This window comes from Bombyx mori, chromosome 15 (assembly GCF_030269925.1).
Source record: "Bombyx mori chromosome 15, ASM3026992v2".
Taxonomy (NCBI): domain Eukaryota; kingdom Metazoa; phylum Arthropoda; class Insecta; order Lepidoptera; family Bombycidae; genus Bombyx; species Bombyx mori.
This window is the reverse complement of record NC_085121.1, coordinates 4,830,786-4,855,043: the sequence shown is the minus strand read 5'-3', so window position 1 is coordinate 4,855,043 and position 24,258 is coordinate 4,830,786. Positions and strand designations below refer to the sequence as shown.

Genomic DNA, 24,258 nt, shown 5'->3' with positions numbered 1-24,258 from the left:
ACCCTAGAAACATATAGTACTATCGTAAAATACTAGTATTGTATAAGTATATCGTAACATACGTAAGTACTAACGTAAAATACTTTTTTCTAGATTATAAGTACCCCCCTATGTTTTTTATATTTTGTATGTGTATTATTAGTCGGGTAGTTAAGTTATGAAAGCGTAACAAACAAATCATTTTGCATTAAAATTTATAATTTGACTAATTATAATATTTTAGCGAAATCTTATAAGAAAATACCAGTTTTTTGAGATGTTTATGTGCTCCACTAACAAAATTAAAAAATGTCTTTTTTTTATTGCTTAGATGGGTGGACGAGCTCACAGCCCACCTGGTGTTAAGTGGTTACTGGAGCCCATAGACATCTACAACGTAAATGCGCCATCCACCTTGAGATATCGATATTTTAGAGTAGTAGATCCAAGTCTGCAGTTCGCTGTAGCACGTAGGTGGGCAGGATCGACCGGTGAAACACTACCCTCTCACAGAAAATCAGCGTGAAGTGGGGGCCTCCTAGAGGCCACCGCGTTTCGACTGGTGAGTGAGAGTCACGGTGCCCTTATCCCTCTACCTCGGGGCCCAAATAGCAACTGGCACTTTCATTATACTACACGTATCGCAACAGATTTTCTAGGGACTGTTGCGTTGCGTGTGGGAATGAGTATCAGTTGGCCCCTTCCTGTCTTTTTATTCCCTGTCCCACAATTCCTCACCCTCTGTGACCCTTCTCCTTCCCTTTCCTTCCCCACCCCTTATGCTATTTTTGATTTTTGTGATGGCGACGAGTGATACAAATAAAATACCCCAGGAGGGTACCAGTCTCTTAGAGACTGGAGAATCCCTTTCTGAGCGAGAGCGAGAGATGATATCCTCTCGCTCTGGCTCAGGCTGCCCATCGTATTCTGGGGGGGCACATCAAGCGTCGTTTATCACAGCTGCTGGGTGCAAACTGAGCCCAATAACGAGGAAGTCCCCCTCCACTTTAGCAGTGGATTTTTCTAACATCAGGGGACTTCACTCGAACTTAAATGCCGTCCACCACCCTCTCGAGATGGAAAGGCCAGATTTACTTTTCCTGACGGAGACGCAGATTTCCTCCCCAACTGACACTTCATATCTAAAGTACCCGGCCTATAGCCTGGAGCACATTTTTGTGCCACGCGCCGGCGTGTGTGTGTACATCAGGGAGGGAATTTGTTACCGTAGGCTCAGCAGTCTTGAAGGCAGAGACCTGTCGACCCTTTGGGTGCGCGTCGATTGTGAGGATCACATTCGCGTCTACGCGTGCCTTTACAGGTCTCATAGCGGAAATTCGGAAATTGACCGGCTCTTCGAGCACCTGCAGGTGTCCACTGACAGAATACTTGAGCAGATTCCTACCGCAGAAATTGTGGTTTTGGGCGACTTTAATGCCCACCACTCTGACTGGCTTGGGTCAACACGTACTGACCATGCGGGAAGGTCTGCTCACGATTTTGCTATTGCCAATGGTCTGACGCAGATGGTACCTTCTCCCACACGTGTGCCGGATGTGGAAGACCATTCGCCTTCCTTATTGGACCTTCGGCTGACCTCTCACCCCGAACCCATTCGGGTATGGGTCGATGCTCCTCTCGGGTCATCGGACCATTGCCTAGTTCGGAGCGTGGTGCCTCTCACCGTCTCGTCCCCCCCCTAATAGGGGAGTTAGGGGAGAACAGGGGAGTTAGGGGAGAACGGTAACAACACCTCCACCGACCCTACAGTCAACCTCACCTGCGCGCGCCGGATGGCGGCGGAAACCAATTGGTTTCCGTGGTACTCCCTGCTAGATAACAAACGAGGCAATGGCGACCGAGCAATGGCGGTATAACCATACAACCTGCCAAGCAATTGGTTGGAAGAGGCTATAGCAAGCCTGGGGATCTAAATAATCTCTAAAACGTCTAGAGTAGTATGAAGAAAAAGGAACCCAAATGAATGCAAATTTGAAAAACAAACTACCCCAGGAGGGTACCGGTAATACCGGAGAATCCCTCCCTGAGTCTAACTCAGGCAGCCCCTCGTATTCTGGGGGGGGCACAACTTTGCGATCTGATGGATATGGAATCAACCCTATGAATAAACCAAAATTACCTAATATGGTACAACAAACTTTTCACCGCAGTATGTTTGAAAGAACACGAAGTAACTCATTAAGTGCCATAAATAAAGAACAAGAACCTACGCTATTCCTAACCACAACTAAAGACCTTGAACATAGTACATGGCAGAGTGACCAGGTTCCTCTAATAAAAAGGAAGAGAACTGAATCGCACTCAGATTTAAAAGGAAACATTAATAAGTTACAGAAAACCACATACCCGATACCTACCCATAATCAATTTGAAACATTAGAGATACTCGATGAAGACGGAAGCGATCCTAAACCAAAAATACCTAAGCCCGAACCTATATTTGTTACGGGTGTGGCATACATAAAAACCCTCAAGGACATACTGAACAAAATTACCAATGATGACCCAATGACATATACTATGACCACTTTGAGGTCAGGACATGTAGTAAAAATCTTACCAAGAGATATAGAAATGTACAAGAAGATCAGAGACAATTTTATTACAAACAACATCAGTCATTATACATATAAGCTCAAAAGCGAAAGGGCTTACAGAGTCGTTCTCCGTGGGCTTCACTCAACTGAGGACACGGAAGTTATCAAATCTGAATTAAGAGATTTAGGCCATGAAGTCAGAAATATTGTTAATGTACGACATAAAACAACTAAACAAGACTTGCCGTTGTTCTATATTGACCTTGAACCTAAACATAATAACAAAGAGGTATTCAAGGTAAACAGATTAAACAATATGAAAGTATCTTTTGAAGCCCCTTATAAAACAACAGAGATTCTACAGTGTAAGAGATGTCAGAGGTTTGGTCATAGCAAAAATCAATGTTATAGACCACATAGATGTGTAAAGTGTGGAGGAGATCATCCCACTGTAAGCTGTAAAAAGACACCAGATACTGAAGCAACATGCGTTAACTGCCAAGAGAAACATCCTGCAAGTTACAAAGGCTGTATCAAATACAAACAATATAAACAACAAATTTTAAAAATTAATCCCAAAAATGTAATCAAAGATACCCCAGCCTCACAACCAAATAAGGAAAAGCCCAGGAAAGCAGAATATACCAAAAACATATTTAAAACTTATGCAGATGCAGTGAACTCCAATAATAATAAACAACAGACTGAATCCCACTTGATTGACAGCAGCGAACTAAATAAGCTCATAGACAGCATGTTTAATAAATTTCAAACCATCATGACTAACATGATAGACAGCATGATGAATCGGATGATTCAATTAATATCCCGCCTAGTGCCCAAATGATCAATAATTTACGTGTAATTACTTGGAATGCCAATGGGTTGACAGACAGATGCATAGAATTAGAAATCTTCCTAAGGACAGAAAAAATAGATGTAGCACTTATTTCTGAAACGAGATTTACTCATAGAACTCACATTAGAATAAAAGATTATGTTGTTCATTCTACAAATCACCCCTCTGGCAACTCCCACGGTGGAACAGCAGTTATAATAAAAAAAAACATTAAACACCACCCGCTGGAAGAATACAGTACTGAAAAAATACAGGCTACATCTATCAGAATACAAGAGAAAAACACTGAAACAACTCTATCTGCTATATACTGTCCTCCAAGACACAATATTAATGCTGATGACTTCAAGGATTACTTCTTAAGTTTGGGGAGTAGATTTGTCTGTGGCGGCGATTGGAACGCTAAACACACCTACTGGGGCTCAAGGTTGACTCTACCACGAGGCAGGCAGCTATTCCAGACGACTATAGAACTTTCTTTATATTGCTTGTCTCAAGGTGAGCCAACCTACTGGCCGACTGATCGAAAGAAAACGCCGGATTTACTTGACTTCTTTATCACCAAGAATGTGCCCCAAACACAGCTGAGCGTCAAATCTTGTACTGATCTATCCTCCGATCACACTCCAGTGATTCTTAATATAAACTCTACTATCTTGTTAAATGAATATCCACCTAAACCATATAACAAGAATACCAATTGGGAAACCTACCAAGAGTACATCAACAATAATCTGAATTTAAACATCTCTTTGAAATCCACTGGAGATGTTGAGAATGCTGTAGAAAATCTAAATCAACTTATTCACGAGGCACTAGGCAGATCTACGCCGCTAAGAAAATTCCCATCTGTGGTTTTGCACCATTACCCCAAACATATCAAGGATATGGTGTCTAGGAGGCGGAATCTGCGCAGAATATGGCATAACACTGGCTATCCTGCTGATAAGAGAGCTTTTAATAAAGCTTCTGAGGAATTAAAACACCTAACTAAGGCAATGAAAGAAGACGAGCTACAATCGTTCTTAAGAAATTTAAAGCCTAGTCCAGACACCAACTATTCTCTATGGAAGGCTACTAGGAAAATGAAAAGACCGAAAATGCATGTACCACCTATTAGAGCACCTACTGGAAGCTGGGCCAGATCTGATTCTGAGAAGGCCTCAACTTTCGCAGAGCACCTCAAACTAGTGTTTAAGCCTTTCCCGGGATTAAACTTAACGCACAACGAGGAAGTTTTGAACTCTCTGAATTCTCCACTGCAGATGTGCCTACCGCTAATGTACACAAGTCCGACGGAAGTAGCTAATGAAATTAAGAACCTGAAAGAAGGCAAATCGCCAGGTTATGATGAAATCGATGCAACTATGCTTAAACATCTTCCTAAAAAAGGCATAACACTCATGACTATCATCTTTAATGCATGCATTAGACTGGAGTGCTTTCCTAGTCAATGGAAAATAGCCCAAGTGGTGATGGTGCCAAAGCCTGGAAAACCACCTCACGATGCAGGTTCTTATAGGCCAATAAGCCTCCTTCCAGTCATTGGTAAAATTTTGGAAAAGGTCATTCTTAACAGGATGAAGAAACATCTGCCGAGTGTCCTTCCCGCACATCAATTTGGCTTTCGTGAAAAGCACGGAACAATTGAACAGATTCATCGCCTTGTGGATGTCATAAGTGGAACACTTGAAAATAAACAGTACTGCTCAGCTGCCTTTCTCGATATCGGGCAGGCATTTGATAAGGTGTGGCACGATGGACTGTTATTCAAATTGAAAAAAATGTTACCACACAGCTATTACGCTATTATTAAGTCATATCTTAGTGGACGATGCTTTGAGATTAAACATAACCGAGAATCATCACAGATGCATGAGATTACTTCTGGTGTGCCACAAGGCAGCATACTCGGCCCTGTCCTGTACCTCATCTATACAGCAGATTTACCCACTAACAGAAACACTATCATTGCAACATACGCAGATGATACAGCTATAATGTCTGTTCATGACGACCCTACAACAGCTTCTGAAAACTTACAATCACATCTAGATGACCTTCAGAAATGGTTTAATATGTGGCGCGTTAAAGTAAACCAAAGCAAATCATCCCACGTTACATTCAGCCTCAGGAAACAAACCTGTCCACCTGTAAGCTTATATAACGAAAACATACCGCAAGCGGAAGATGCAAAATATCTTGGCATACATCTGGATCGAAGACTGACATGGCAAAAGCACATCTGGTCTAAGCGAAAACAATTAGACATAAGGCTAAGAAATATGTACTGGTTGACTGGAGGGAAATCCCAGCTTTCGCCAACAAGTAAAATTTTAATTTACAAAACCATCTTAAAGCCAATATGGACATATGGCATACAGCTTTGGGGAACTGCCAGCAATAGCAACGTCGAGATCCTGGAAAGGTTTCAAAATAAAACTTTCAGAACAATGCTAAGAATACCGCATTACATAAGCAACAAGATCATACAAATGGACCTAAATATTCCCACAGTGAAAGAGGAAATAGTAGCTTACAGCAAAAAATATCAAGCCAGGTTATCGACACACGTCAATAAATTGGCGTCGGACCTAGGAGGCACAGGAGCTGTGCAGTTTACTAGATTAAGGAGGCACAGTATACCTACCTTACACAACAGAAATTAAATCTAACAATAAAAGATGAAGGTGTCACTGGATATCTGATTCTGTTTATAAATCTATTAAGAATAAATTCAGCCAGAGGAATAGCTCATTGTTAACTGAAAAACAGATCGCTACGAGACATTAAAACATAAGAGAAAAAAAAAAAAAAAAAAAAAAACCGTCTCGTCACAACCACTTCCATCTGGTAGACGACGTGTTTGGCACTACAGGTCAGCAGACTGGAACGGGATGCGCTCTTTCTTTGCATCCTACCCATGGGGGCAGATTTGCTTCAAGTCAGAGGATCCTAGCACCTGCGCTGACTCGGTTGCCGGCGTCGTGCTGCAGGGCATGGAATTGTTTGTTCCTAGCTCAGCGGTGCCTGTCGGTGGCAGGTCTCGGCCCTGGTTTGGTGGGTCCTGCCGTGACGCACATCGTCGCAAGCGGGAATGCTACCAGGCTTGGGCTAGGGCAAAGGCCGCTAAGGATGTAAACTTTGACTCACTCAAGAAGAAGTACAACTCTGCTTCCAGGTTCTTTAAGAAGCAAATTGCATTGACAAAATCAAATTACGTTGGGAGAATTGGCGAGAGACTGGCGCGCCTGCCATCTGGCTCTCGTGCGTTCTGGTCTCTCGCCAAGGCTGTCCAGGGTAATTTCTGTCGGTCGACGCTTCCACCTTTGCGCGGGGAGGATGGTTCATTGGCCTATTCCGCAAGGGAGAAAGCCGATCTTCTTGGCTCTATCTTTGCGGAAAACTCGACTCTTGACGACAGGGGGAACACTCCTCCTACCATCCCGAGGTGTGAAACCACAATGGCGGACGTCCGCTTCACACAGTGTGCTGTGCGGAAAGCACTATTCTCCCTGGATGTCAACAAGTCGAGTAGGCCCGATGGAATATCTCCTATTGTGCTGAAGGTGTGTGCTCCAGAGCTGGCACCGGTTTTAACGCGCTTATTCAGACACTCTTATGTCCTCGGCGTTGTCCCACGTTCATGGAAGACGGCTCTAGTACACCCGATCCCTAAAAAAGGCGACCGCTCAGATCCGTCCAACTACAGGCCTATCGCTATCACCTCCTTACTCTCCAAAATTATGGAATCCATAATCAACCGCCAGCTCATGGGCTACCTGGAAGAGCACCAGCTGATCAGTGACCGCCAATATGGCTTCCGCAAAGGCCGATCAGCTGGTGATCTTTTGGCTTTACTAACTCACCGTTGGGCGCAGGCGGTTGAGAGTAGGGGTGAGGCACTAGGCGTTAGTTTGGACATTGCGAAAGCCTTCGATCGGGTTTGGCATAAAGCCTTACTATCGAAGCTTCCTTCCTATGGGCTTCCTGAGAGACTTTGTAGGTGGATCGGCAGTTTCCTTGCGGAACGGAGAGTTAAAGTCGTCGTAGACGGCTCATGCTCGGACCCCCGGACCGTAAATGCTGGTGTTCCCCAAGGCTGCGTGTTATCCCCGACATTGTTCATTCTGCATATCAATGATTTGTTGCATACCAGTGGCATTCATTGCTATGCGGATGACAGTACCGTGGATGCACTGTATTTCGGCCGCAGCAATATCTCTCGGGATCACGTCGATGAGTGTCGGAACAAACTTGTGTCTGAAATCGAATCAACCCTTGTGAAGATTTCCGATTGGGGGGGACTAAATCTAGTCCAGTTTAACCCTTCTAAGACTCAAGTTTGCGCGTTCACCGCTAAAAAAGCCCCCTTTGTCGCATCGCCACTCTTCGGAAACACTCACCATTGTGCCAAGCCGAACATGGGCATTCTGGGCGTAGACATTTCGAGTGTTGTCCAGTTTGGCGGTCATTTGGAGAGCAAGGCTAAAATGGCCTCCAAAAAACTCGCAGTACTCAACAGGGCCAAACAGTACTTCAAGCCGGCTCACCGCCTTAAGCTGTATAAGGCGCAGGTGCGGCCTCACATGGAGTATTGTTGCCACCTTTGGGCCGGGGCTCCGGGTTATCAGCTATCTCCCTTTGACCGAATCCAACGTAGGGCATCTCGGATTGTCGACGATCCTGTACTTGCCGATCGGCTAGATCCTTTGGCACTGCGTAGGGATTTATCTTCCCAATGCATACTTTACAGAATTTACAATGGGGAGTGTTCCGAGGAGTTGTTCAATTTAATAGAAGCCGCTGATTTTCGCAACCGATCGTCTCGCCGGAACTATCATCCGCACCATCTGGATGGTTGGCGTTCCACTACAATGCGTTTTAAAAACAGTTTTCTGCCACGCACAGTAAATCTCTGGAATTCGTTGCCATCAGCGGTCTTCCCCAACAACTGCGACATTGGGTTATTCAAGAAAAGAGCATATTCTTATCTGAAGGGTAGGCAACGCACTGGCGTAAACGCTGGTGACCGTGGGCGGCGGTGAATCACTTACCATCAGGTGACCCGTCTTGCTCGTTTGCCTCTTAGTTGTTATAAAAAAAAAAAAAAAAGATATAAGTTGTAAGGTCTCAGTATAGTTACAACGGCTGCCCCACCCTTCAAACCGAAACGCATTACTGCTTCACGGCAGAAATAGGCAGGGCGGTGGTACCTACCCTCGCGGACTCACAACAGGTCCTACCACCAGTAATTACGCAAATTATAATTTTGCGGGTTTCACTTTTATTACACGATATTATTCCTTCACCGTGGAAGTCAATTGTGAACATTTGTTGAGTATGTATTTCATTACAAAAATTGGTATCCGCCTGCGGGATTCGAACACCGGTGCATCACTTCAACACGAATGCACCGGACGTCTTATCTTTTGGGCCACGACTACTTCAAAAAGAACCTTCCTTAAAACGCTTACAAAATCAGTTTCACTATATTATTTGATATCTTGATTACTTAGATTACTTAAACAGAAAAGAAATAACGTAAGTTTTTTCTTGTCAAAAAATTATTAGTTAAATTAATTAATTATTTAAAATTTATTATTATTTAAAATTAGCAAAATCCTTGAACTTATATTAATATTTCGAAGAGTATATGGATTGCGATAATTTCGCCCTGCTAAGTCCCGCTTTGTGGGAAAATCTTTGAAGAGGCGTATTCGGAAGCAACGATCCGTGAACTTGTTAGGATCGGCCCTATTTAGAACTAAAGCGGATGTTTATAAATACTTAGGCCTTTGCGGGCTGTCATTGCCCGCATGCTAGAGGACGAGAGTTCGTGGGAAGCCATGGCCAGATTTTGCGACCTGGTCATAGCGTTCCGCGAGGCTGAGGAGCGCTAAAGGGAGTGGGATCCCTCTTCGGCTCCTCAGCGAAGAAGGCGGGGTGGGCGACGCAGGCATGATGCTCCCGTTAATCTCCCGTAGGGACTGTCGGTTCCGTGGTGAGGCGGTGCAAGATGCCTCCTATGCGCCACCCACGGGGTGTCTCCCGAGACGACGTCCTGCGGGATCTTCCCGGGGATGGAATCCCGTCCTATTGTCAGGACGGGTACCGGCGACGGTGAGCCTTCGGCGCACACTGTGCGGTACCGTAGGCTTCGTGGAGTCGGAGTGGTGGAGCTCGATGGGGTTTAGTCGGTAGTTGGTTTTGCGGGGCGGGTCCAAGTCTTATTTCAGTCTGAGCTATTAAAACTTAAATGTTATGTATTACATAACTAAAAAAAGAAAAAATGAAGTCGTTCAGAAATATATTCAAAATGTCGGTCATTTTAAATCAATCAAGTCTGTATTAATTCTTCCTTTCTTAAAAATAAAATATAAATTGAAGATCAAAAAGACTTAACGTAGCTTCTATCTTAAATATAACAAAAAAAAAAACAATTTTATAGCTTGTTTAATTCAGTCAACTTCAGATGTTTTGATTGAATTACCCCGTGATCCCAGATGGTTAATATTTATTTGAGATGGGAAACTATTGTTCATTATTTAGGTAATTTTTTGTTTTGTATGCTTTCGTCTAGTTCGTTGCTGCGATCTATATACATCGCAGTGTAAGCACTGCCATTATGCTCTAATATTTTACGACGTCGGATAGATATATCTTGAGCGCTGCCCCCCTTTAAAGTGATCTGGAGAACTACATAATATAAGTCTTCACACCTGTCCTGGAGAAACTGAAAAAGCCTCCGAGGCATCAGTAATCCTTCTTCCTATATATAAAAATATGTCTTCATTGAATTGCGTACAGGCTCTCCGGTGACGTGTAAATAAATACTTAAAAGCAGAAATTGGTACTACGATCTCTACTTGCATCACAGCCCATAACAAATAACAATAATTCAAAATTGACGGAAACAATACGTATCATTCTTTTAAGGAAAAAAAAACATTACAACCACAAAATAGGCGCCGAAATTAATGATTGATAAAAATTGATTAAATCGTATCGTGTTGAAATTGTGAGATAAGCTTCGAGTGCTCTCGATAATCATTTACGGCATAATAAAGAAACATTTTTATTAATATGATAAAATTTTATGAGTTCATGAAAACGATTCAAACAAATTTTCAAAATATAAACGTCATAAATAGTTTTGCGCTTTGGAATCCACCGAAAACCACAAAACGTATATTAAACATTAATGTCACAACTTCCTACTTTGTATAAATAGTTGTTTTGTTGTTTACTCGAATCTAGGTTTCTAGCTCTAGCTTGTTTATTAGAATGGTAGAAATTTATGCACGAAGTACTTCCTTCGCAACATAAAACAATTTTCATCAACTAAGTTCAATGAATAATAATTAAATTAGTTTACATTATACAACATTTTTTTTTATTTTTTTTATTGCCTTTGTAGGCAGACGAGCATACGGCCCACCTGATGGTGAGTGGTTACCGTCGCCCAGGGACTTCAGCAATGCCAAGGGCAGAGCCAAGCCGCTGCCTACCGCATACTACATAGGAAAATAAAGCTCAATAAAACACGAGTTAAGGTTATGTGTGTTTTAGCATAAATTAAATACAATCAATTTATAGCTTCCTTTTTTCCCTGCGTAGCCTTAAGGGACTATTTCAACTACGCGCGGAAGGGTAATAGGCACCAGACATAGGTATAAATTCAAAGGACCTTCCTAATGGACTTGAAAGCAGCGACAAAAAAATATAAACTTCTGTTATATCCTCCTAAAACGTCACGATCGAATTGTTATTTTGAGTTTTAAGGAATTGTTCACAATCAAATCACGTTTTTTTTTAAATAGCTCGACCCAACAGATGATACAGCCTATAAAGTCATTTGAAAGAATTAGATTGACTTTAAGAATAAGAAGGCGAAAACTAAGGGAATTAAATCACGCTTAGATAGCTCGTGCTAAGAATACAAAGGTATAAGGTGCGACTATACAATTTTTTTTTATTGCTTAGGTGAGTGAACGAGCTCACAGCTGGTGTTAAGTGGTTACTGGAGCCCATAGACATCTACAACGTAAATGCGCCACCCACCTTAAATTTTGGGTTCGTTCAAATAATTTATTTTTAGTTGATTTGACGTAAAACGCATTTACACGTTACGATAAATTTGAAATTCAAAGCACGTTATGATTTGAGAATCAGACTTTAATCATTGAATAACTACTAACTATTACGTTATGATAACAAACAAAACAATAAAAAGGCATATCGGTAGAATCAAAACAATCTGCTTGATTCATTGATTGATTTCATGGTTCCACTCACCACTCAGAACCACAGACAAAGCAGTTAGAATGCAAAATATTATTATCTGTATTTTTACAGTTTTTTTGTCACATTCAAAAACCTAAGAATTTAAGAAAATAAAATAAAACGATATAAATCAATTTCAAATTTAAATGTATAGGTATACCTGAAAGTTTACAAGATTGATGACTAGCGTTCGTTCTGACGGTGAGCGAGCACGTCTGACCCCATTACTTGGACCTTGAAATATTCTTAACAACTGAAAAGGTCTCAAGTGGTTTTCATAAAAGGGCAACCCGCATTCTTTTGTCTTGTCTCAGATGTTTTTAATGAATATTTGACTTGAGAAATTTGAAACATGTAACATAGGCATTTCGTCCTAATGATTATATATTACAAAATAATATTATATAATACTATATTTTAGCCTGTTTTTTCTTCAATAAATAAGTCAAGATATCAGACAATAACACATTAATTGAAACAGATATTTTTTATTTATAATACAAATAATTAAAGAGGTAACATTACACATTTCTTATAGCCAGAGAAAAATCAAGCGTGTTATAAAGTTCGCAATGAACACTTTAAAAATAACCACGACTATAATACATACTTAGCTACAGAGTTTTTAATATGGCACACGCACGAAATATCAGGGCAAATGAAATACATACATAACATACGTTCAATTATATTTATTCGGGAAATAAAAATTTACGTGTTATGGAACGACAATATTTACCATATAAAGGGTGACACACGTCAGTGACGTCCATGGCGGCTATTCGACGCCGTTTCCCGCCAAAATGATAAATACGGCCGACCTAGTTTCCTTGTTCTGTGACGCACAAAGGAATGCATTGCGTTATTAAGGTCTCCAAAAACGGAATATTCGACAATCGATTATCTTAGTCATTTTAATGTTTAACAAAATAATTATAGGTTTCCTTGTTTTCTTAACTAAATTAAAATAGAGTTACAAGAATATTGGCTTAGTTTGAACTTAATGGTATTGTATCAGGGCTCATGATGAATTATTTTGGAAATTGCCAATGCAGTGGAATAAAATTACGAAGCAATGTTTCTTTAAGTATTTCAATTCAGTCTATTATAAAACTAATTGATAACTGACTCATTGAAACTAAGCGGATCAATTTGATTTATTTTTGCTATTAAATATTTATTAATCATGTAACTAAATTAAATTTATACAAAAAAATAATAATTTTATTAGTTACATTTGGTTTAATAGGGTTTGCTCGCATTCCCCTTAGATATCTCTGGGTTTCATCAGACCGGATATTATCAGCAAGATCGTGCAAAGTAAGTCCGTTTTCTATTTCGCCCTCGCTCTCCTCAGTTAATTTGTAACTAAATAAGTTCGATTAAGATTCTGGTTCAGTAATTAGGACGAGAAAAAAAAACATAGTTTCGAAATAAAATTATTAACCATGTACATACTGCTGATATCACTACCACAGATACTACTATAAGATTTCCAAGCACCGGTCAACCATACGACGTGCAACTTAACTTAACCCATAGTCACAACCCACTGAGTTTCCCGCCTGGTCTTCTAAGTGGGTCGAGATTCCGGTCCGTGGGTAGATTCAGCGAAACACTGCTTTTCCTAGGCCAAATTTCAGCAAATTCTTTAAAGCTGAGCTCCGTGAGCTCACCTACCAAAAAAAGTTACCACATTCACTTGCATTATTTACAAATAACCTAAAGTTCGAATAAACTTTTAGCCTGAATGTCGCAAGGAATCACTTAACGTCAAATTCAGGATACGGTAATCGTTGAGTCGACCCTATACCTTATCTGGAACAACAAAATGTAGTAAACAGAGTGCAATAAATTTTGTAACTACGCCCTACATTTATATTATCATAAAAATCACTAATAGGACAAGTTCGTTACAAACAAAAACAAACTGGGAAAAAGACTCGTAAATAAAATAAGATTCAGACAAAACCGAATCAAAACAAGTTGTTTGTTACTCAGCGGGTATCCTATCCATTAAGTCTGTGTGAGAAAATTATCTAAAAGACATTTTTATCCAGTGTGGCTTGTTTATTAGGTATAATGCCATCGCCGGGGAAGTCCAATCACTAAAGTGTTTCATATTGTCCGAAAACAACGTATTAATTTTTTTATTGTTCAGGTAGGTGGACGAACTCACGGCCCACTAGACGTTAAGTGGTTACCGGAGCCCATAGACATCTACAATGTAATTGCCGCCACCTACCTTGAGATTTGCCGCCACCTTCTAAGGTCCCAGTTTTTACAGTACAACGGCTGCCCCAACCTTCAAACCGAAACGTATTACTACTTCACGGCAGAAATATCAGTTCACTACTTCAAGAAATTTTCAATAATTTTTAAGAGCCATATCCATAGATATTGCTTTCAAAGTTTTGGCTGTACGAATATGTATTTCTAAATGAGATTCTCATATTTGCAAAACAACTTGAAGCGGATTAATTTAATCATGATACCGTATACATAAAAACAGAGAAGAAGAACATAAAGTTCAATAAATTAATCAAATTAAAATTATTGTCATACTGTTGAGTTTTAGAGAGAAAATAAATCCATATTTTTTCTAATCAATCAGAGCGTTGGCCGAAGCCAAGCTTAAAAGTTTGAACAAATTATTTTCGTGCTCGCTCTATAAAAAAACTAGTATAATCTCAAGGACTTTTACGTTAAGGTTTTTACTCCTTTTCTCACCGATTTGTAACTAGTACAGAATATAATTAATTAGAGACGAAAACTTGTTCCGGATTATCTTCGTTACCTTACCGTTATCCTATTCATGAAATGTCCCTATTTCTCATTTCTTTTTCAATTGTACAAAGTAGATATATGCAATGATACCTACCCGGGAGACCTTAAAATTCTCCTTACCTAATAACGCAAATATATAAATTTAGCAGATAAACTATGCCCCATCAGTAAATCGCTAACTACTTCTTTGTCTTGTCTCACTCGTTAAATAAAATTTAAAACTTCTAAGCCGCTCTGTATATTTATTACTGACATATACATATGTATCGAAACGCTAGTATAGATACGAACCACATACGAAACCGGCAACTGTTCAAGTTTCGGTTGATCTCAAGAGATTTTCAGTAATTACTTTGGTTTACGATTCAATTGTCTCTGTTCCAGGCTGTTTCTTATTTCAATTGTTTATCTCGTTTGTTAATCGTGAAAGTCAATTATGTCTAATGAACACTTGTAGTAATTTATGTAGGTTTTTTTAGATCAACTGTCGAAAGTGAAGTCCACAAGCGAACCACTCGACCTTGGAGAGAGGGAGAAAGCGAGCTAGGTAGTTTCTTTTATATTCATTCTGTTTACGGGCGTCAGCTACTAGATGTCTTGTTATTAGTTTATCATTGCTCCTGTAGATATAAGTAACAAATTAACTAATTATATGTATGTCGGAGAAACCATAATTATTAACACTATCGTCAGACATCATAGGGGCGAATAGGATAATCGAGCTAAGAGAAAAATTGAGTACACCAATCACGTTTGTTGTCTTAGAACAATTTAGAAATCTTTTTTTTTATTGCTCTTGTAGGCAGACGAGCATACGGCCCACCTTATGGTGAGTGGTTACCGTCGCCCATGGACTTCAGCAATGCCAGGGGCAGAGCCAAGCCGCTGCCTACCGCAAATCTCTTGATAGTAGCAAATGAAAACGAATGACAGTTCTTAGGACGGAGGCCCCGCTCTTCGAGATGGCTGGTTGGTAAGTGTGTTGGCGTCTACGCGCCTCCATCGGCTAGGCTCTGTCATAGCACGAAGTTAGCCGAGTTCCGACGATACCGCAATCGTGTTGCTATCTCTTGGGAATCGTGCTACGTTTCGTTTAGCTACCAAACTAATGACCGTCTCCGACATATAAATGGTGAAGAGGTATTTTCTCTTATACACAGCATACCCTATTACAAGATAAATTTGATATAAGAATGAAAAATGAAGAAAACCACAATACCACACACCGCAAACAAAGTTTCGCTTCTTTCACGTGCACCAAGATGCACGCTCACCATTTTTTTGAGTTCAGATAGTTGTACATTACATTAATTTTATTACATTAATCCGAACCTTCATTCCTCTGACTTCGCAAACACGATGAGACTTTCTGTTGCAAAGTAGTGATGCCTTTATAAAAACAATGAAGAGTGGTGTTATGGCCACTGATATCCAATTCTCTTAAAATGTTGAATACTTAACAGACTTAGAATCCAAATAAATACGAGATTCTGAGGCGGCGTTTATTTTTTGTGGTACTAAATTAGGAAAATTAGTGACACCAAAAAGAAGTCGGAGATTCAACAAAGAACAAATTATTAATTTAAATTTACGCCCACGCGTTAATTTATTTAATGTTATTCAAATCTCCTTACGTAACAGATTAGATTTATTTGTTATGAGAAATGCCAACATTTAGAATAATGTGACAGTTCACACCCGGTCAGAGTTCTGGATAAGTTAAGATTCCGAAGTCCTGATAAGGAAACCTAATCGGGTAGCCTGACATATACGGCCGGACTAATGTAGTATGGTAAAATAATTTATCAAACCGGCGGCTAAGCGTCCATTGCTAATAGAGGAAAATAATTACGTCATAATTAAATTTGATTTGATCGATGGTTAAAGGTTGTTAGGTTGTATAATTATTTTCGTCTCGCTAAAGGAACTCTGTCTTTTAACATACTTTTATTTTCTTGGTATGTATGCTTATTTCGTCATAGTCGTAGAATAGTGACGGATCTGACAAATATTAAACTTCACAGGGCAGCCATTTCAAATAGTCATGTTAGATTTTTTGTCATAACTTTTTAAATTCAAATTCTGTAATTATGAAAATTGGCATACAAGCAAACAAAAGGATTCGTTTTAAAATAAAATAAAAATAATAACTTAATATTACACCGTTTTCTAGACTAATTGGTTTTACTCTTTTTTAATCAACATGATATACATTATGCTTAAATTAAGTATTTATTATCAATAGTATTCTTTTATTACTATATAGACTAAGCAGACTATAATGTTGACTCTATTTGGATGTGATTACTGATTTTTTGGTAAATTATTATCCTAAAAATTTAAATACTAATCATTATATAGAATTTAATTATAAAGAAAAGAAAAAATATTTATTAAAATAAAAAAAATCTTAAAAATCACAACTTCAGAGATCAAAATAATAACAATAAAATAACTAAAATTATAAAAAAAACCCTAGTGCAAAATTATTCAGTTGGATTCATTACCAGCATCAGTAACATTACGTCCATGAGTTAAACTTCTGAAAAATTTATGATATTTCGTGGGTATTATGGAGGAATTGCAAAGACTAATAAAATTGTTATATTTATCATTACTGATTGGAATTAGACCTACATAAGCTTTCTTTAAGGCTGGAGTTCAGACAATTCTTTGTATAAATTGAATATCCGACCGATGCTGAAGTCACCTAAGTCACCTAAATACAGCCATTTGGACGCTGCTCTATAATGCGACTCTACTGGTACAAATGATTCAACGTAGGTGCAAACCCACATTACCATTTCATCGTCAACAATCCGATTATGATTTTTATGTTTTCCCCTCATGTCTTCTTCAATCAAAGTGCTTCCGTCATACTTATCCCAAGCTGTCCGAACTAACCTTTCGCTAATCGAATATGTACTTAAAAACATGATTTTACAATCGTCTATTGTCTATGATTCTTTTGGCAAAAAGTAATTGTTAGTGAATTGACGGTTATTCTTTAAATCTCTTTGAAGACCCCTTTTCTTCTGCTGTTTTGTAGTATAATTTGCAACATACAACCATTGTTTCTCATAATCACCTAATTCTCAAAACTTATTAAATGCACCCTGTCTTTCTTCGAGGGTCAACATAGTGTAACATTTACTTTTACACGCGCAAGTACTGGGTAGGCACCCATAGTTTTTAAAGTAACAAAAAGGCCCTTTTTGGAGGAGTTTATTTCCCGGCATTTTTAAGCGCTTTCTAGTAACTTCTTTTCAATCATCGTAATTTCGGATTCGTTTTTTACCTCTACATCTGGCACTGGAGGACACGACTGGCATGAGGACACAACTGTGTTGATTAAAGGACAGTTGCTATAGTCCGCATCATCATTACAGACTTCACCATGGCCTTTTGCTGGTAATGGCAATCGGTTAATCGGTTGTGGGAAAGGTGATAGATCTGATATCAAGATAGAGGTATTTAAAGGACTTAAAGCCGGGCTGATATATAAGGACACGGTATGTTGATTTTCTGACGAGAGTAAATCTGGTGTGGAAGCATTTTGATATCCAACTATAAAGTGATTTTCTCTAAGAAAACAAGTAGACTATGGTGTTTTGATTCCTATTTTCATCTGTAATACTTTCGTTTGCTCGGTGTACATCGTCTGCAAAGACATTCTCATAAACGTCGTTCATTTTACTATTGCATGGCGTGCTCCCGGAGATAATGGTGAATAGCATTCTGAAAACATATCAGTATGTAAAAGTATATAAATTCTTTATAACACAAGTTAACGTTTACGCCTAAGGTGATTGGTTTTACACCCTTTAATTGATTCAGAATAAAAAGATTCGGAAGTACAGAAATAAAATAATTTACTTCTTTTTATTTATACGGGTAAAATATTACTGACATAGGATTATTTTTTTATAGAAAAATATATTAAATATATACAAATAATCATTTTTTTAAGTAGAATAAAGCTGGATCTGAATTTAGTGCAAAGAACAAAGTTGGATGGTCAGATACGACTATTAGATAAAAAAACATGTTCATTGAATAACGTCGGTTGTGATCACCCGTCACTATTATGTCCATAGAAAAATGTAATATAGTTACATACAATTTTAAAATTCAATTTTTTTTAAATATAACACAAACTCATCAGAATAATGTATAATCCGATATCCAAAATTAATTTTATGTAAATAATTTTTTAAAATGATTTTTAATTTTCCGTAGAAAACCGACAGATAGTCAGAACCGATACTTTATTCATTTACTTTAGTAAATATGGTTTTAATACAAAAATTAAATAATACCAAAAGTTAATACATAATTGATTAACCTACCTGGAGTCCCTGGTATACAGTCCTCCTCATCAGTGCACTCTTCATGAGTAAAATTCGTAATTTGTGCATTTTTGCTTCTTTCTTCCACCAGTTTTAACATAAGCTTTGATCGTCCTGGTTTCACTGTGACACACCTTTTAACACGGTACGTAAGAAAGCTAGGTACGTAATAATTAATAAAAAGGTAACTGAGGTAATCTAGTGTAAATGTTTAAGATAAATTGAATCTGAATACAACGCGGGGGCAACTTCGAGGAACAATGTCGGTTGCGTGGATACGACGGGAGTAGGAGGGCCGGGCGCGCGTCGTGCAGAGACGATAAAGCACAAGCGTCATTTTACTATGAGCGTCTATCAAATCCGTCATTATACCGACTGCTTAATTTGAAATCTAAAATACATGTAATTTTTTTTTTAATGTAGCAATAATATTTAGACAATGTAGTATTCAAATATGGTAAAAAGTGGATTTTGAATTTTTTTCAAATCCGACATTATTCTACGATCATGACGATTTCTATGTAACGAAATCTTCGAATGTCCTTTCAACTTTATTTATTTATTTATTGATTTCATAGGTGGGTGGACGAGCTCACAACCCACTTGGTGTTAAGTGATTACCAGAGCCCATAGGCATCTACAACGTAAATGCCGCCAACCACATTGAGAGTTCTAAGGTCTCAGTATAATTACAACGGCTACCCCACCCTTCAAACCGAAACGCATTACTGCTTCATGGCTGAAATAGGGAGGGTGGTGGTACCTACTCGCGCGGACTCACTTAGCTCCTACCACCAGTAATTACCCAAATTATAATTTTTCGGGTTTGATTTTTATTACACGATTCTTTCCGTTATTCCTTCACCGTGGAAGTTAATCGTGAACATTTGTTAAGTACCTATTTCACTAAAAAAATTGGTACCCGCCTGCGGGACCCAAACATCGGTGCATCGTTAGATACGAATAGACCAGACATCTTATCCTTTAGGCCACGACGACTTTAAATCCGGATTCAAATGCGTAACTTAAAGACGGCAGATTAACTTTATAATTTACAAACCCATCAAGGACCGATAACAATACAATTGTTCGCTTCAGTATTCTGACTAGTATAAAGAAGAGAAAAAAAAAATTAAATATTAATCCGATTTGTTAATTAAACGTGCTTTTTAGTTTATACATGCATATTTATATTATGACTATTATATTTGTAAAACATCACAGATGTCAATTGGGCAATATATTAAAGTCTTATCTGAAAAGATTCCTAAACTTTAAAATTCTAATTTGCGTAATTACTGGTGGTAGGACCTCTTGTGAGTCCGCGTGGGTAGGTACCACCGCCCCGCCTATTTCTGCCGTGAAGCAGTAATGCGTTTCGGTTTGAAGGGTAGGGCAGCCGTTGCAACTATACTGAGACCTTAGAACTTATATCTCAAGGTGTGTGGCGCATTTACGTTGTAGATGTCTATGGGTTCCAGTAACCACTTCAAACCAGGTGGGCTGTGAGCTCGTCCACACATCAGGGCAATATAAAAAAAAAGAGAGAAAACCTAGCGCTTGAACATTTATAATACATGCAAATAAATTATATAGGTTTCTGACCTTATGTGTTTGTTTGTTTTCTATGCGTTTTCAAGCTTCATAAACTAGTAAAATTTTATTAATAATATTTATTATAATAATTTAATATTTTAACCGCTACCGCTACAGGTGCTACTGAAGTATATGAAACTTCAGGTAAAAGGTTTTAAAGTTTTGTGTCGCATTTAACGCCAACCTCTCCTGATTATGCTGTAGAATTTAAAGAAATCATCATTAAAAAAAATACCAAGCTACTACGACAACATGCCACGTCAAGCATATTGTAGACATTTTTTTATTTTTTTTTATTGCTTAGGTGGGTGGACGAGCTCATAGCCCACCTGGTGTGAAGTGGTTACCGGAGCCCATAGACATCAACAACGTAAATGCGCCACCCACCTTGAGATATAAGTTCTAAGGTCTCAAGTATAGTTACAACGGCTGCCCCACCCTTCAAACCGAAACACATTACTGCTTCACGGCAGAAATAGGCAGGGTGGTGGTACCTAACCGCGCGGACTCACAAGAGGTCCTACCACCAGCTGTTATTAAATCAAATTTAGTCGTAGGACAAATTTATAATCGGTTACACGTTAATCGCAAAGGTCGTATAGTTAATTCCTAGGCTGTGCGAATGTCAAACATAGGTCATATGACTCACGGCACGTGTTACATGTATTCAATAGATAACGGTCATACATCTTTAGTAAACATTTTAACTAGGACAAAGAACACGGTACGCTCCGAGCTGCAAGCTTATATACATGCGAGTCACGTTTGACATGGGGGCAACCAATTTGGATCGATTCAATTTGTTAATACTGAGCCCGTCCTGTCCACGCCTCTGTCAAATGAACAACCCGATCCTTATTGACGTTTCCATTAGAAGTTACGGTTCCGTCAGGAGATTTCCTATTGTAATGTTAACTTCACAGTAGGTAGGTTTGTTTAAATTTGAACAGGTTTATCTAGTTAAGTTTTTTTTTTTTTTTACTGAATTGGATAAAACGTTCGTGTACTGTATTATCGGTGAATTTCATACTCCTCCGTCTGCGCAATTTTCGTAAAAAGGGGTACAAAGTTTTTGCTTCACATATTAAGATACATATAGATAAACATACTATAATTTAATTCTACCTTTTTCTTAAAATCTCATACTTGAAATTGCACACGAGACTTGAATGTGACTTGACTGCTTAGCTTTCGGTTCAATTTTAGAAAATAATATGAGTATTTTTTTTTATATTTAAATTAAATTTTGAAGCAGAACATTACTTATTAAGTCTCAGTGCACATTAGTTTTCTTGAAGCCATAGATAATAATACACTTGGGGTGATATTTGGAAATTAATGCGAAATTATTTTAATGATATCGCTATTATGAAAAAGCTTTCAATACTTTATTAGAAGATTATTGCCAGAGCTTCATCAAAACAATGAAAACATTAGTGTTTAGGTGATGGTCAAAAAAGTATTTGGATATTAGATATTTCAATATTATTCTTTTTTCCTTCCTATGCTGATAGCCTTGAGAGGCTATATCAGCGTTACCGGACGAGTAGGTGAGCTCATGGGGCTCAAACCTGGCGAAGTTGCTAACACTGACCCTAGCAAGACCAGCGGTTCGCGTCAATGATAATTAACTGTCAGTAGTCATTCGGGATTTAAAAAAAGTCTAGGATACCACCATATGTTTTTTTTATTTATATTGTTTTGATGGGTGGACGAGCTCACACCGCACCTGGTGTTAAGTGGTTACTGGAGCCCATAGAAATCCACAACGTAAATGCGCCACCCATCTTGAGATATAAGTTCTAAGGTCTCAGTAGAGTTACAACGGCTGCCCCACCCTTCAAACCGAAACGCATTACTGCTTCTCGGTAGAAACAGGCAGGGTGGTGGTGCCCACCCGCGCAGACTCACAAGAGGTCCAGTCCACCAGTAATTACGCAAATTATAATTTTGCGGGTTTGATTTTTATTACACGATGTTATTCCTTCATCGTGGAAGTCAATCGTGAACATTTGTTGAGTACATATTTCATTAGAAAAATTGGTATCCGTCTAACATTCGAACATCGGTGCATCACTTAACACGAATGCACCGGACGTCTTATCCGTTAGGCCACGACAACTTCAAACTTGCAATCTAATTACAAGCAAGTGTGTTTTTCGATCTCATGATCAAAAAACGTGACCAATTTATTATATAAAGTTTTTTATCAATAATGTCCTTTATGTTATTCTAGTATAGTATCTCATTATCTGCGTCAGAGAATGATTATCTCAAAATATGTTCTTAATTTTTTTATGTATTTGAGACCCTTATAACTTTCAATTCGAGTATAGCATTATATGTTTTCTTGTCAATTAATATGCTATGTATAATTTTCAATTATTTCACATATAAGGAGTCCACAATTACAAAACAAATCTCAAGTCGCACGCGATCTACGAGATATAGCGGGATGCATTTGGTAGCAACTATTTTGCATAAGAGAGTTCAGCAAATGTACACTTTTTAAAATAAAATAATCTGTTAAAGAACACTATTTACCCTTACTATACTTAACAAAAGTATATATATTTGTATAATGTATTATATTATAAAGTAAGTATATGCATGTGTATTGTTTTGTATCTTGTAATATGTATATATTATTATATGTAATGTTTACTGTATGCACTAGGTTTGTGTTCCTAATTCTTGTTTCCTTCTGCGGGCCTACTGGAAGAGATTTCAACATGAAATAAGTAGTGCCCATGTACTCTGTATCCTTGTTGTCGTGTTTCTTCTAACAGCCGTGTGTACAAAGTATATTAAATAAAATAAATAAATAACACTTTACTAGTCTCTGCTCAATGGTCGAAACTCGTCGATGATCGTATTATATATTTTTATTTTTATGTTTTCATTATTTTTATTTTTATGTTTTAATTAGTTTTGGAAGGCGGGAAAAAACCACTTTTCCAATTTTTTTTAATTAACAATACTGTTGCTGGTTAACATGAACTAAAGAACAAAACAGTTGATAAACGGAGTAGAAAAAGGTATACTACTTTCTCTGTCTAACTATTAAAAATATTTAATCAAAACTGATTTTGTCTTGCGTTTAGTTTAGTTTGGTAATTCATTCCTGTTCCGGCACGAGAAACGATTTATTTTTATCATATGTTTAATAATATATAATATAAAATCTATAACAATTCTATCTCTCATCAACCGAATGATCAGTGTTCTATACTCTTCGTATATACTGATCTCATGTTGTATTTGTTATTTTAGCTGTTCTTCAATCACTTTTAATTATTATTCTCATAATCCTCTCGCAGGTCTGCTGGAAGAGATTTCTTAAAGAAATAAGCAGTGCCTTTGTACATAATTTTCCTATTACTCTGTACTATGCCTTCTTTTTTGTGTGTACATAAATAAATAAATAAATAATAAATAAAATAAATAAATCAAGTGTAATGACCTTAATAAAACTTGATATTGAGCGGTTAAAATGTGGTCAGTAAATATAGCCATTAAATCGGTACACGTTAAATATTTTTCTACTCATTATACAAATCAAAAGATATTATATTACATATGCCGTACATATATACGTCGAAAAGGTACATTCTGTACGGTATAAGAGTAAAGTTATAATTGGCTTTAACTTGTTTCACGTATTCCGTGAATCAGTTGAAATGCTCTGCAATATAAAGCTGTTTTCAAACACCGCGGTGTAGAGAGCTCTTGACGACGTCGAAATAAAATGCTAACTGAATTCAACTGGAACTGAAATCATGTGAAACGTTATGGTGAAATTGAAAACGTATGATTTTATTGAATTCATTTTTGTGTTCTTATT

The 24,258-nt window shown here is 38.1% G+C and overlaps 1 protein-coding gene and 1 long non-coding RNA gene across 4 annotated transcripts in view; one reads left to right on the top strand and one right to left on the bottom strand.

Annotated features, from left to right (window-relative positions):
• LOC101738855 (GTPase-activating Rap/Ran-GAP domain-like protein 3) overlaps window positions 1-24,258 on the top strand; it is a 211,135-nt gene that overhangs the window by 133,992 nt on the left and 52,885 nt on the right. The gene's annotated exons all lie outside the window — the stretch shown is intronic.
• On the bottom strand, window positions 16,648-19,153 carry LOC134200263 (uncharacterized). Its single transcript, XR_009975090.1, has 2 exons — window positions 18,819-19,153; window positions 16,648-18,207 (listed from the first exon to the last, which is right to left on the bottom strand). It is a non-coding gene; the product is annotated as an uncharacterized LOC134200263 (long non-coding RNA).